The sequence below is a fragment of the Crocuta crocuta genome, unplaced genomic scaffold, assembly GCF_008692635.1.
Source record: "Crocuta crocuta isolate KB4526 unplaced genomic scaffold, BGI_CrCroc_1.0 scaffold240, whole genome shotgun sequence".
Classification (NCBI taxonomy): Eukaryota; Metazoa; Chordata; class Mammalia; order Carnivora; family Hyaenidae; genus Crocuta; species Crocuta crocuta.
In genome coordinates, this window is record NW_027527380.1 from 107,787 (window position 1) to 121,840 (window position 14,054).

The following is a 14,054-nucleotide window of genomic DNA, read 5'->3' on the forward strand; positions in this document are numbered from 1 at the left end:
CTATCTCCCAGAGAATTCCATTTAAATCTCTCATCATCTTCATCTCCCTTCATTCTTTTTTGTTCTCTTTTTATTCCTTTGCTTTATTAGTGCTTCAAGAGGATGAGGAAATCAATGCATAGTTAATCAGAAGTTTTCTCCTCATTTCATGTAGTATAAATTTAGATTCCCTTCTAAAGGATTTCTGCTTTGCTCTTACCAGGTCCTGAGTTTACCCCCAGGATAAAATACTTAAGGGATTTCAATATAAAAAATCCAGAATTTTCCTGAATTTACATAAAGAAATCTCAATTACAATGTTCTATAGTTTTCCTTAAACAAAGAGCAAGATATTAGCCAACAGGGAAAAGCACACCATAATGGTGGTAGCCACAGTTGGCAGAACTATGAATTTTTCGTCAGTGAACACAATGGCTCAATGAGTGGAACAATGATTCAGTATGATCAAGTTGAGTGATGAAGCTCTAGGGATGCCCCCAGAGAAGGAGAATGCCATGTGTTGGTCACTGATCCTATTAATGTGCTCTGCTCTTTAAACTGCAACCTTAGGGGCACCTGGGTGGCTCAGTCAGTTGGACGTCCGACTTCAGCTCAGGTCATGATCTCATGACTCGTGAGCCTGAGCCCTGCGTCGGACTCTGTGCTGACAGCTAGCTCAGAGCCTGGAGCCTGCTTCGGATTCTGTGTCTCCCTCTCTCTCTGACCCTCCCCTGCTCACGCTGCCTCTCTCTCTCTCAGAAATAAACAAAACATTAAAAAAAATTTTAAACTGCAGTTTTAAAAATACAGTATAGAATTTTAGTTTAACCAAAATCACTTTTCATACTGGAAGTCATCTGAACTTTTAAACATTGGCCAAAGTTTTCAAATTACTTTATCAGAGTCAGGAAAGTCTGGTTGTAAACTATACGCTAAGTAATATCAGATTAGTTAGGAAAATAGCTTAGTCCAGTTTAACAACTAAGCCTGCCCTTTCTTAATTTCACCCTGCTTCTGCCACCATGTCATAGGTGCAACCAATCTGCGGTCCTTGAAAAAGCATTGTGCAACTGTGGGCTTAGGCCAACGTTCTTCCAGATAAACCCTTATAATTTATGCTGACTTTTTGAGTCTCCCAAATCCTCATGCACATAAATTTTCCTCTGCTATTCTTTTATAGATGCCACATAGTATAGTTAAATGACCACGGTATAAAGAATAAGAGAAGTTTTAGACTTAGTCATATTTTCTAAGTTTCTGTGAGTGTCAGTTTCCCAGAGTTGTGTGAGTCAAATGACGGATATATGAAAATGCCTTGTACATTATAAAGAAATATGTATAATCCACAAATAAATTCCACTAGTTTTAGTTTTTAGAGTGACACTGAGTGATAATTCTGTTTTAGGAATGGATATTTTAATTTTTGTAATAAAAAGAATTTCAATGGATTAATTTAATGGGCCTAACTTTTAATATAGATATTATGACTTCAGGGACACCTGGGTGGCTCAGTCAGTTGAGCATCCCACTTCAGCTCAGGTCATACTCTCAAGGTCCATGAGTTCGAGCCCCATGTTGGGGTCTGTGTTGAGTGCTCGGAGCCTGGAACCTGCTTCAAATTCTGGGTCTCCCTCTCTCTCTGCCCCTTCCATGCTCATGCTCTGTTTCTCTCTCTCTCTCTCAAAAATAAATCAATGTTTAAAAAAATCATGAAAAAAGATATGACTTCAGAAAAGAAAAATACCATAAGGCCATCTCCAAGTTATGTATTTTTTGTGACTAACTATAGTGTTTTTTAGGGCTGAATTGTGACCCCCACTCTACATTTATATTTTGAGGCTCAACCTCCAGCACCTCAGAATGTACCTTTATTTGGAGATAGCACCTTTAAAGAGGTAAATAAATTAAAATGGGTTTGTTAGGCTTAAAACTCTATGCCAATATGACTATGTCCTTACAAGAACAGAAGGTTAGGACATAGAAGACAGGGAGAAGATCACAACTTACAAGACAAGAAGAGAGGCCTAAGAAGAAACAACCCTGTAGACACCTTGATCTCAGACTTTCAGCTTCCAGAATTGTGAGAAAAATATAAGCCACCTAGTCTGTAATATTTTGTTCAGTGAGCCCAAAAACCAAATGAACTGTTTTAGTGTAAAAAAAAGGAAATGTCAGTCATGTCCCTGGATAACATGCATCCCTTCCTAGAATTTCACTAATATCCAAAAGGTTATTTCTTAGAAACAGAAAAAGGTTGGTAATTTTATTAATTTAATGTTGTATTTCACAGTATTCCTTATTGTGTTTAGTTTAGTTTAAATTCTACTAATAGATAAAGTGTCAATGTTTTATACCTCATGAATAAAGCTGCTATGTAGTCATGCATTCTGTAGCATCATCAGGGTACACATGAGATTAGCTTTGTTTTTTTGTTTTACCAGATGAAATGTACTGAGCTAAAAGCTCAAATACAGCGAGTATGCAAGCCATTCTCCTGGAAATTTATATGCATATATATAAATTTATGTGCCTGTATTTGTATATACACGTATATAGTCAATAAATTAGAAAGATCTAGGTGGGAGATACAAATTAGCATAGTTCTTTGAAAATTAGCATAGTTCTTCATTTATATTTAAGACCACTTGAATTTTTGAAATTGGTAGTTCAGACATATTAGGTTATTAATATTTAGGTTATTATTTATTGATAAATCAATAAAAACATTTTAAAAGTTTGAATTTACTGATATAACCTTACTTGTTCTAATTTATGAATCACAGGAAAAGAGGACAACTGTATTTTATTTAGCCTAGATATAACAAATGTCAAATATTATCTCCCTGAACATTGAAATATAATCTTCCTGTCTTTTATTTGTCCCAAGGTATTTAATATACAAGGAGCTTATGTTTGATATAAGTAATGTAGAGTAAAAGGAATATTATCTTGGCATATTCCAGTTAACCGAATGCCCTTATGGGATTTCTGGTTACTTTTTTCTTAGTTAAGAAAAACAGTAAAGGGACGTAAAATGTCCTGTATGACTGAGTTATTTTTACCATTTGGAATAGTTTTGCAGCATGCTGGAATTGCTTGGTTTTCAGACAAGTTCTTTGGACTGAAAGATATCCTAGAATCTAGAAAGCCATTTTATTATGTAGAAAAATAAGATATGTAGAAAATTAAAGACTGTTAACCTATTTTTGAATAAAGACTCATAAGTCAAAGATAACATAGGAATCTAAGAAAAGTAATAGTAACAAATGAACATAAGCTGTTTCCTGTAAACAGCATATATTCTGACTTCTCTCTTGTTGCTATTTGTGAGTTGTTTGTGCTTTTTCCTAAGACGAATGCCTGCACTTGATCACTAGATTTCATGCCCCCCCTTTTTTTTTTTCAATTCAGGCTGTCATTCCAGTAATTTTTCCTTCTCCTGCTTTATCATTCCTACTCTTTCTCATGGATTATAAGCAATAAAACATCATGGCTTCTCACATCAGACTTTTGCACTTCCCTTTCCCCAGCTGTCTGTTATCAAGAACACAAAATGATGTTCACCTTTCTAAATACATACACTATTTCACATTTTCCCCCCTCATCTTACTTGGCTTAAGAGCAGCATTTTAATTGGTTTTTTTTTTTAATGTTTTATTTATTTCTAGGAGAGAGAGAGAGAGAGACAGCGTGAGCAGGGGAGGGTCAGAGAGAGAGGGAGTCACAGACTGAAACAGGCTCCAGGTTCTGAGCTGGCAGTCAGCACAGAGCCCGACGCGGAACCCAAACCCACGAACCGCGAGATCATGACCGAAGCGAAAGTCGGACGCTTAACCGACTAAGCCACCCAGGCGCCCCTTAATTGTTTTTTTTTTTTAATTGTCTGTGAGAGAGAGTGTGTGTGTGCACAAGTCAGGGAAAGGGGCAGAGAGAGAGAGAGAATCTTAAGCAGGGTCCACACTCAGTGTGGAGCCCCATGTGGGGCTTGATCCCATATCCCTGGGATCATGACCTCAGCAGAAATAAAGAGTCTTAACACTTAACTGACTGAGCCTCCTAGACACCCCAAGGGCAGCATTTTAAACAGTGACTTTCAGGACACTCATTCTTTTGGTTTTCTTCCTACTCTACTGGCCACTTCTCAAACTCCTTTATTGGATCCTCCAAATCTCTTTGACCCAGCAACATTAGAATGCCCCAAAGCTGAGTTACTGAACATCTCTATAATCTCATCCAGATACATAGCTTTAGTGCTCGCTTTGGCAGCACATATACTAAAATCAGATACATAGCTTTAAATGTCATCTACCTATTGATGACTTCTAAGTTTTTTCCCACCCCATATTTCTCTCTTCTGACTTCATATTATCTAACTGCCTACTTGACATCCTTAATTGGATGTCTGAAAAGCATTTCATACTAAATATGGTTAACATTGAACTCTTGTATTCCATTCTTCAATCTGCTTTCAAACCAGTGTCTGCGATAGTCTCCCCTTTCTCCGTAATGGCGGCTTCAAATTTTCAGATTTTCAGACCAAAAAATGTTATAGTCTTTCTCACATCCAATCTGTCGGTAACTTTTGGCTTTTCCTTTAAAATATATTCAGAATTTATTACCACTGGTTGTTCTTACCACTGCTTATTCCAACTGCCATCTTATGGTTTCTGCTTAACTCTTATAGTCAATATAAAAGCCAGAATAAGCCTTTTAAAAGATAAATTAGATCCTATCATCTTTTTTAAATTAAGTTTTTAATGACAGTATAGTTAACATACGGTGTTATGTTAGTTTTAAGTGTACAATACAGTGATTCATCTATTCTATACATTACTCAGTGCTCATGATAAGTGTAACTGTTTAATCCCCATCACCTACTTTACATGTTTCCCCACCGGCCTCTCCTCTGCTAACCATCACTTAGTTCTCTATAGTTAAGAGTCTGTTTCTTGCTTTGTCTGTCTCTCTTTCTGGATTTTTCCTTTGTTCACTTGTTTTGTTTATTAAATTCCATATATGAGTGAAATATTATGGTATTTGTCTTTTCTGAGTATATTTCACTTATCATTATACTCTCTAGCTCCATCCATGTTGTTGCAAATGGCAAGATTACATTCTTTTTTATGGCTGAATAATATTGCATTGAAATATATTTACTATATCTTTTTTATCCATTCATCTATTAATGGACACTTGTGCTTCTTCCATAATTTGGCTATTGTAAATATTGATACAATAAACAGAGGGATGCATGTATCCCTTCGAATTAGTGTTTTTGTATTTTTTGAGAAAATACCAAGTAGTGTGATTACTGGATCATACAGTAGTTCCATTTTTAACCTTTTGAGGAACCCCCCCATACTCTTTTCTACAGTGGCTGCACCAGTTTGCATTCCTATTAACAGTACACAAGGTTTCCTTTTTCTCCACATCCTTGACAACACTTGTCATTTCTTGTAGATCCTATCATGTATTTACTCAGAAAACTTCAACAACTTCTATCTTATTCTTAATATAAGGCATTATAGCAGCCTACTAATGTTCTTTTTTTTTTAATATTTTTATTTATTTCTAGGAGAGAGATTGAGACAACATGAGCAGGGGAGGGTCAGAGAGAGAGGGAGTCACAGACTCTGAAATAGGCTCCAGGCTCTGAGCTGGCAGTCAGCACAGAGCCCGACGCGGGGCTCGAACCCACGAACCGCGAGATCATGACCTAAGCGAAAGTCAGACGCTTAACCGACTAAGCCACACAGGCGCCCCATAATGTTCTTGACTCTTAATTCCTCCTTGCCTCTGCTTCAGCCTCATTGGCCTTCTTGTTCATGAAACATGCTAGAAATGGTACACCGCAAAGCTTTTCCCATTGATTTTCATTTTGCCTAAAAGAGCGCTTCCCTGCATTCTCCCACCTGCCCACCATGTCCCCCTCCACCCCTCCCAATCTCCTCCCTCACCTAGGTCATTGCATGGCCTGTTCTTTCTCTTTGCTCCAGTGCCACCTTAGTGAGAGCTTCCATGGTGACTCTATTTAGAATACTGTAACTCAGAAGAAGGGAACTCCTTACATTGCACTCGCTCCCATATCTTGCACGGAGAAGGCCTGAAGCCATAGGAACCCTTAATGAATCCAGGAGTTTGGGAGGAAAAGGAGACAGAGTCCACTGAGAAAACCTTCTAGCATGAGTGCGAACTGGGGAAGATAAAATCTAGCCGGGACCAGAGACACAGAAGGACAGGGGCGATCCCCCTCTGCAGGCAGTTTAGAGGGGAAAGAGAGTGGCCGAAACTTCTCAAGACACTGTCCCTGCCGTTGGGGAACAGAAAAACCTCTGCTCAGGACACAGAGGGACCCGGTTTCCTGCTCTCCAACTGACCCTAGGCGGGACGCACTCATCCCAGGCGACCCCCGGGGAAACTGCTCCTTGCGCGCGAGCTCAACCTGGAGGGGACGTGCGGCGGCCCCGCCTTTGTGCTTCTGGCTCAGCTGGATCCCTAGAGGGGAGGCAAAGGGCTTAAAACTGGGAAATTTGCCCGCGACTTCGACTTTGTGTTTTGGGCGACGAGACACAGAGGGAACCGGTTTCCTGCTCTCCAGCTGACCGTAGGCGGGACGCACTTGTCCCAGGAGACCTCCGGATGAAACTGCTCTTTGCTCCCCAACCCGACCTGGAAGAGACAGGAGCAGCAGCTTCTGGCTCAATCCCCAGGGGGAAGGCAAGAGGTTTGGGACTGCCCTGAAGGGATCGCCTGCGAATTTGTGTTTCCAACAATTTCAGTGGGGCACGAGGACTGGGATCTGGAAACGAGGCCTAGCCTGGGATATAGAGCACAGCCCACCTTGGCTGCGCCCCCGGCACAGGGAGTTTACACACCCAAAAAGGTGAGTTACAGCCCTTGGTTCAAGAAGGGACTGGAGCGCCGACACTCTTCTCCCCACAACAACCAAGGCAGGACTCCCGAGGGATGCATTGGATCAAACCACGCCCATCCCTGCTAGAGAGCTTCCCTCTTCCTTTTTTTTTTTTTTGTTTTGTTTTTTGTTTGTTTGTTTATTTTTACCGGAGCCAGGGAAAGGCCAACATGGATGCACTGCCCTGATTAATTCTGTTCACTGACTTGCTTAAACAGTCACATTTAATCCATTCTCTAGATGTAAATTCTACACCTACCTACTTTTTCATCTCATTCTCTCTGGAGTAATCAGACTATATAGTTTTCTGGGTAACACCATCATCATTTCTTTCGCTACTTCTCCAAACATATTCCACTCTTTTGATCTTTGAAAAAAGCTTCTTATTCCTTCTGCCTACTCATTTCATTTACAATTTCGCCTCATCCCTGCCCTGTCATTTTTCTCTTTCTCTATGCTTTTCAACCAGCACTGCATACACCCAGCTGTTTACTTGTAGCTGGGAAATCTGGTTATATGCTTTAAACCGTTCTTTTGGGTTTCTTCTTTTTTCCTTTTATTTTCTTCCTTTTTTCTTTTTTATGTATTGTTGTTTTTTATTATTTGCCTTCCCTCTACCCTCTTTTCTCTTTACTTTCTCGTTTTCCCGTTCGGTTTGCATGTTTGTTGGATTTGTCTGTGTGTTCGTGTGCCTCTGTTCCCTGTGTGTTTGTCTGTCTGTTTTCTTCTCCAGGGCTACCTCAAGAAACAAGCCAAAGTACACATGGTGGAGAGTCCCAAATATCACTATGACTAGGAAAATAAAATAACCAAGGTCTCAACAAGAGAGACCAAGTGATACCATTCAAAGAACACTTTCTGAACGGATAGGCCCTGGATAGACAAAGAGCCTTCTTTGGTACAGCAGCACTCACAGGTGCAGAGAGCATAACAAACTTTTAAAACTAACAAGAGATAGAAAGCTAACCAAAATGATGAAACGAAAGAACTCTCCTCCAAAGAACTTCCTGGAAGAATTGACAGCTAAAGAGCTGCTCAAAACAGGTATAAGCAACATAACTGAAAAAGAATTTAGAACAATAATCATAAAATTAATCACTGGGCTTGAAAAAAGCATGGAGGACATCAAAGAAACTATGGCTACAAACACCATGGAGCTTAAAAATAGTTATGATGAATTAAAAAATGCTATAAATGAGATACATAATAAACTGGAGGTGTCCAATGCACGGACTGAAAAGGCAGAAAGGAGAATAAGTGATTTAGAAGACATAATTATAGAAAAAGAAGAAACTGAGAAAAAAAGAGATAAACTGATCCAGGAACATGAAAGAAGAGTTCAAGAACTCACCAAAACAATCAAACGGAACAATATCCACATCATAGGAATCCCAGAAGAGGAAGAGAGAGGGAAAGGTGCTGAAGGAGTCCTGGACCAAATTATAGCAGAGAACTTCCCCAATATGGGGAAGGAAACAGATGTTGAAATCCGAGAGGCACATAGAACTCCCCTCAGATGTAACTTGAATCGATCATCTGCACGACATACCATAGCGAAACTGGCAAAATATAAGAGCAAAGAGAGAATTTTGAAAGCAGCTAGGGAGAAAAGGGCCCTAACATACAAAGGGAAACCTATCAGAGTGGTGGCAGACCTATCTACTGAAACTTGGCAGGCCAGAAAGGAATGGCAGGAGATCTTCAATGTGATGAACAGTAAAAATATGCANTATTTCAATAATAATACTGAATGTAAATGGACTAAATATCCCAATCAAAAGACATAGGGTAGCAGAGTGGATAAAAACAAAACCCATCTATTTGATGTCTACAAGAAACTCATTTTAGACAGGAGGACACCCTCAGATTGAAAGTAAGGGGATGGAGAAATATCTATCATGCTACAGGAAGTAAAAAANCGAGACTCTCTGAGGGAAATGTTGCAAGGAACACAAGATGCTAGAGCAACACCACAAGCATGAATCCTACAAATGGCACAATGACTCTAAACCCATATATTTCAATAATAATACTGAATGTAAATGGACTAAATATCCCAATCAAAAGACATAGGGTAGCAGAGTGGATAAAAACAAAACCCATCTATTTGATGTCTACAAGAAACTCATTTTAGACAGGAGGACACCCTCAGATTGAAAGTAAGGGGATGGAGAAATATCTATCATGCTACAGGAAGTAAAAAAAAAAGCTGGAGTAGCTATACTTATATCAGACAAAATGGACTTTAAAGTAAAGACAGTAACAAGGGATGAAGAAGGGCATTATATAATAATTAAAGGGTCTATCCATCAGGAAGAGCTAACAATTAAAAATGTCTATGCACCAAATATGGGAGCACCTAAATACATAAAACAATTAATCACAAACAGAAACAGTCTTATCGATAAGAACGTGCTAATAACAGGGGACTTTAAAACTCCACTTACAGCAGTGGACAGATCAGCTAGACAGAAAATCAATAAAGACACAATCGACTTAAATGACACATTGGACCAGATGGATTTGACAGATACATTTAGAACTCTAAATCCTGAGGCTATGGAATTCACATTCTTCTCAAGTGTGCATGGCACGTTCTCCAAGATAGATCACATACTGGGACATAAAGCAGCCCTCAATAAATATAAAAGAATAGAGATCATACCATGCCCACTTTCAGATCACAATGCTATGAAACTCGAAATCAATCACAGGAAGAAGTCTGAAAAACCCCCAAAAACATGGAGGCTAAAGAACATCCTACTAAAGAACGAATGGGCCAATCAGGCAATTAGAGAAGAAATTAAAAAATATATGGAAACAAATGAAAATGAGAATACAACTATCCAAACCCTATGGGATGTGGCAAAAGCAGTCCTCAGAGGAAAGTACGTTGCACTCCAGAACTATTTCAAGAAATTAGAAAAAGCGCAAATACAAAATCTAACAGCGCACCTAAAACAACTAAAGAGAGAGAGAGCAACAAGAGCACCCCAAACCCAGTAGAAGAAGAGAAATAATAAAAATCAGGGCAGAAATGAACAATATAGAAACCAAAGAAACAGTTGACCAGATTAATGAAACCATTGAGTTGGTTTTTTGAACAAATAAAATTNTAATGGAATAGAATAAAGAACTCAGAATTGGACCCAAAACTATACAGCCGACTAACCTTTGACAAAGCAGGAAAGAACATCCAATGGAAAAAAGCCTCTTAAACAGATGGTCCTGGGAGAACTGGACAGCAACATGCAGAAGAATGAAACTAGATCATTTTCTAACACCATACACATAAATAAACTCAAAATGGATAAAGGACCCGAACGTGAGACAGGAAACCATCACATCCCTAGAGGAGAAAGCAGGAAACAACCTCCTTGACCTCCACCGCACTAATTTCCTACTTGACACATCCCCAAACGCAAGGGAATCAAGAACAAAAATGAACTAGTGGGACCTCATCAAGATAAAAAGCTTCTGATGGCAAAGGAAACAATCCACAAAACTAATAGGCAACCAACGGAATGGGAAAAGATAGTTGCAAATGACATATCAGATAAAGGGTTAGTATCCAAAATCTAGAAGGAACTCCCCAAACTCCACACCCGAAAAACAAATAATCCAGTGAAGAAATGGGCAGAAGATATGAACAGACACTTCTCCCAAGAGGACATCCAGATGGCCAACAGACATATGAAATGATGCTCAGCATCCCTCCTCATCAGGGAAATAGAAATCAAAACCACACTGGGGCACCTGGGTGGCTCAGTCGGTTAATCATCCGACTTTAGCTCAGGTCATGATCTCACGGTTCGTGGGTTTGAGTCCTGTGTCGGGCTCTGTGCTGACAGCTAGATCAGAGCCTGGAGACTGTTTCAGATTCTGTATCTCCCTCTGTCTCTGACCCTCTCCTGCTCATGCTGTCTCTCTCTCTCTCTCAGAAATAAAAAATTAAAAAAAAAATCAAAACCACACTGAGATACCACCTCATGTTAGTCAGAGTGGCTAAAATGAGCAAATCATAGGACTCCAGATGCTGGCAAGGATGTGGAGAAACGGGCACCCTCCTACACTGTTGGTGGGAATGTAAACTGGTGCAGCCCCTCTGGAAAATGGTGTGAAGGTTCCTCAAAAAGTTAACAATAGAACCCCCTATGACCCAGCAATAGCACTGCTAGGAATTTACCCAAGGGATACAGGAGTGCTNAAACTTAACAGAGGACAGTGGGGGGAAATAGTTGGGGAGAGGGAGAGAGGCAAATCATGAGAGACTCTTGAATGCTGAGAACAAACTGAGGACTGATGNTTGGCAATTAATATACCCCTTTTTGCTCTGATAATCCACAGTGCTTCTCACCATCTCATATGATGTGCAGTTTGTTTATTTAGTTTTGTTTTTCCTGCCACCCTTCACTAGAATATGAGCCGCCAAAAGAGGGATGGTTGTTTTGTTCACTGTTGTATCTCTACAGCCTAGAACAGTTTCTGTCATACAGAAGACATTTAGTGAACNATTCCCTTCAGTTGATGTAGCATAATTTTTTAAAAAACCATCCTGTATTATTGGCCAATTCAGTTTATTTATTTATTTTTTAAAATAACCATAGTTTACTTTTATTTTGATAAATCATAGCCAATTTACTTTGCATTTTTCTCTCTATTACCCATAGCCTAAACATAGATGTTCTTTCTAATCATAGGATAATACACTTTTAGAGCTAGAATGGACCTTTTAAGGTGAAAAATTGCTTGGCCATAATGGACTATTTATTGAACCTCTTTGGACCTCAGTTTCCTTATCTGTAACTGAATAAGTCAAAGTCAAGTATTAAATCAAGCTCATCTTTTAAATAAATATTCAATTTGTATATCTGAATAGTAGGAAGATTCATTTTAGTTCTTGATCCAATATACCAAAAACTGAATCACTTTTACTAGAACAGTTGAAATTGCTTTCCATGAAGGAAAATTTCCTTCTAGTAGTTTAAGAGGTATAGAGAAGGAGGGGCGCCTGGGTGGCTTAGTCGGTTAAGCGTCCGACTTTCGCTTAGGTCATGATCTCATGGTTCGTGGGTTCGAGCCCCGCGTCGGGCTCTGTGCTGACTGCCGGCTCAGAGCCTGGAGCCTATTTCGGAGTCTGTATCTCCCTCTCTCTCTGACCCTCCCCTGCTCACGCTGTCTCTCTCTCTCTCTCCTAGAAATAAATAAAACATTAAAAAAAAAAAAAGAGGGATAGAGAAGGAGAATGAGGGAATTCACGCTGGGTGTTTATTTTGTTAATAAAATGGGGGGTGAGGTCTTGAAACAAAAATAAGATGGATAAAAGTAAGAATGGGCATTTGGAAAAAATGGAAAAGATCCAGAATGACGACTGTGAACAGTAAGGTAGAAAATTTACTGCGGTTTTTTGTTGTTGTTGTTGTTATTAAATATATATGAATCATGCAAATCCTTTTTCAGGGGAAAAATCTATTAAAATAGCAACAGGAAATTACAACTGTTTATTATAAGAGAAATACAAATTAAAAAATTTTTAATTCAAAGAAATGGTATATCTAAGTAACTTTAATAGTACTAAAGAGCTTCATATTTCTTATTAAGTATCTTCGAATTTATAACATACTTTAGGTATTAAAGAATAAAAATACTTAGCCTTTAATCTTATAAAGTCTTTCAGATGTTTTGACTCTTCCATGCTTTGGGAAGAATTGTACTTTCTGGGCCTTGGAAACGATTGTAGTTTCTTGAAATTCTATCAAAAATTTCATATGCCTATTTCCAGAATCTGAAATTATGAACACTTAGTTCTTTACTATTTTAATTCTTTCATTTGGTCATTCATCCAACAGGAATTTTTTTGAGACTCTCCTGCCTGTTGTGTAGTGTAGAGAACTATAGAGAATAAAAATGTATAAATATTGTTTTATGTATTGTGCTAATAATTTAAGGATTCTTATTCTGTAACTTCATTTACACGTGTTCTTAACAAGAACCAGAAAGGATCCCTTCTTTAATCTTACTCTCAATGTCCACTCAGTCTTCAAAGAATACCAAAATCTACCTTCTGAATATTTTTATCATGTGTCTTCTCTTTTCCATTTCCATTACCACTACCAAGCTCATACCCTTGCAATTTCCTACCGCAGTGGCTTTCTAACTGGTTTCTCAGTTTTGGTCTTACCTCTGCAATCACCTCCACATAAGAATCAGAACTGCCTTCTAAAATCCAGATCTGATATTTCCCTCATTAAAATCTCCACAAACTCTTTCTACAGCAATGATCCTCCCTCTCCCTACCCCATATTCTATGCCTTGCTAAATTCAACCTGCCCTTCCTTACTTAGTTCAGACATCACCCAGAAAGCTTTCCTTTTGCCATTCCATGCCTACCCCTCTCTGAGTTAGAACTGAATGAGCCTCTTGAGTATTTTCATGTCACTATGTAAACACCTTTAACATTCCATTCATCATGCTGAATTTTCAATAACAGTTGACTTACCTATCTCCCACATTTACTTCTGAGCAACCTAAAGGCAAGAAACGTGCCTTTGCTTCTCTAAGATTAGTACTCAAATGCATGGAATGTTTTGTCTCCTTTATAGATATGGTCCTCAAAAATAACTTTATAGATTTGGGGGCCTGGGTGACTCAGCTGGTTAAGTATCCAACTCTTGATTTTGGCTCATGTCGTGATCTCACAGTTCATGAGTTCAAGCCCCGTGTTGGGCTCTGTGCTGACACTACTTTGGCTTCTCTCTCTACCCCCACCCAACCCTCCCCCACTTACACACATGAGCTTTCTCTTTCTCTCTCTCGTCTCTGTCTCTCTCTCTCGCTCGCTCTCTCTTTAAAAATAAATAAATTTAAAAAAAATAACTCTAAGAAATTAAGGGTGCCTGGGGTGGCTCAGTCAGTTAAACATCCAACTCTTGATTTTGGCTCAGGTCATGATCTCACAGTTAGGAGATCGAGGTCCATGTTGGGCTCTGTGCTGACAATGTGGAGCCTGCTTAGGACTCTGACTCACTCTCTCCCTCTCTGTCTACCCCTCCCTTGCTCTCTCATTCTCAAAATAAGTAAATAAACTTAAAAAAATTTTTTTAACTAAAAAATAACTAAGAAATTTAATTTTTGCAATTATAAATATTAAAAACATAGAATT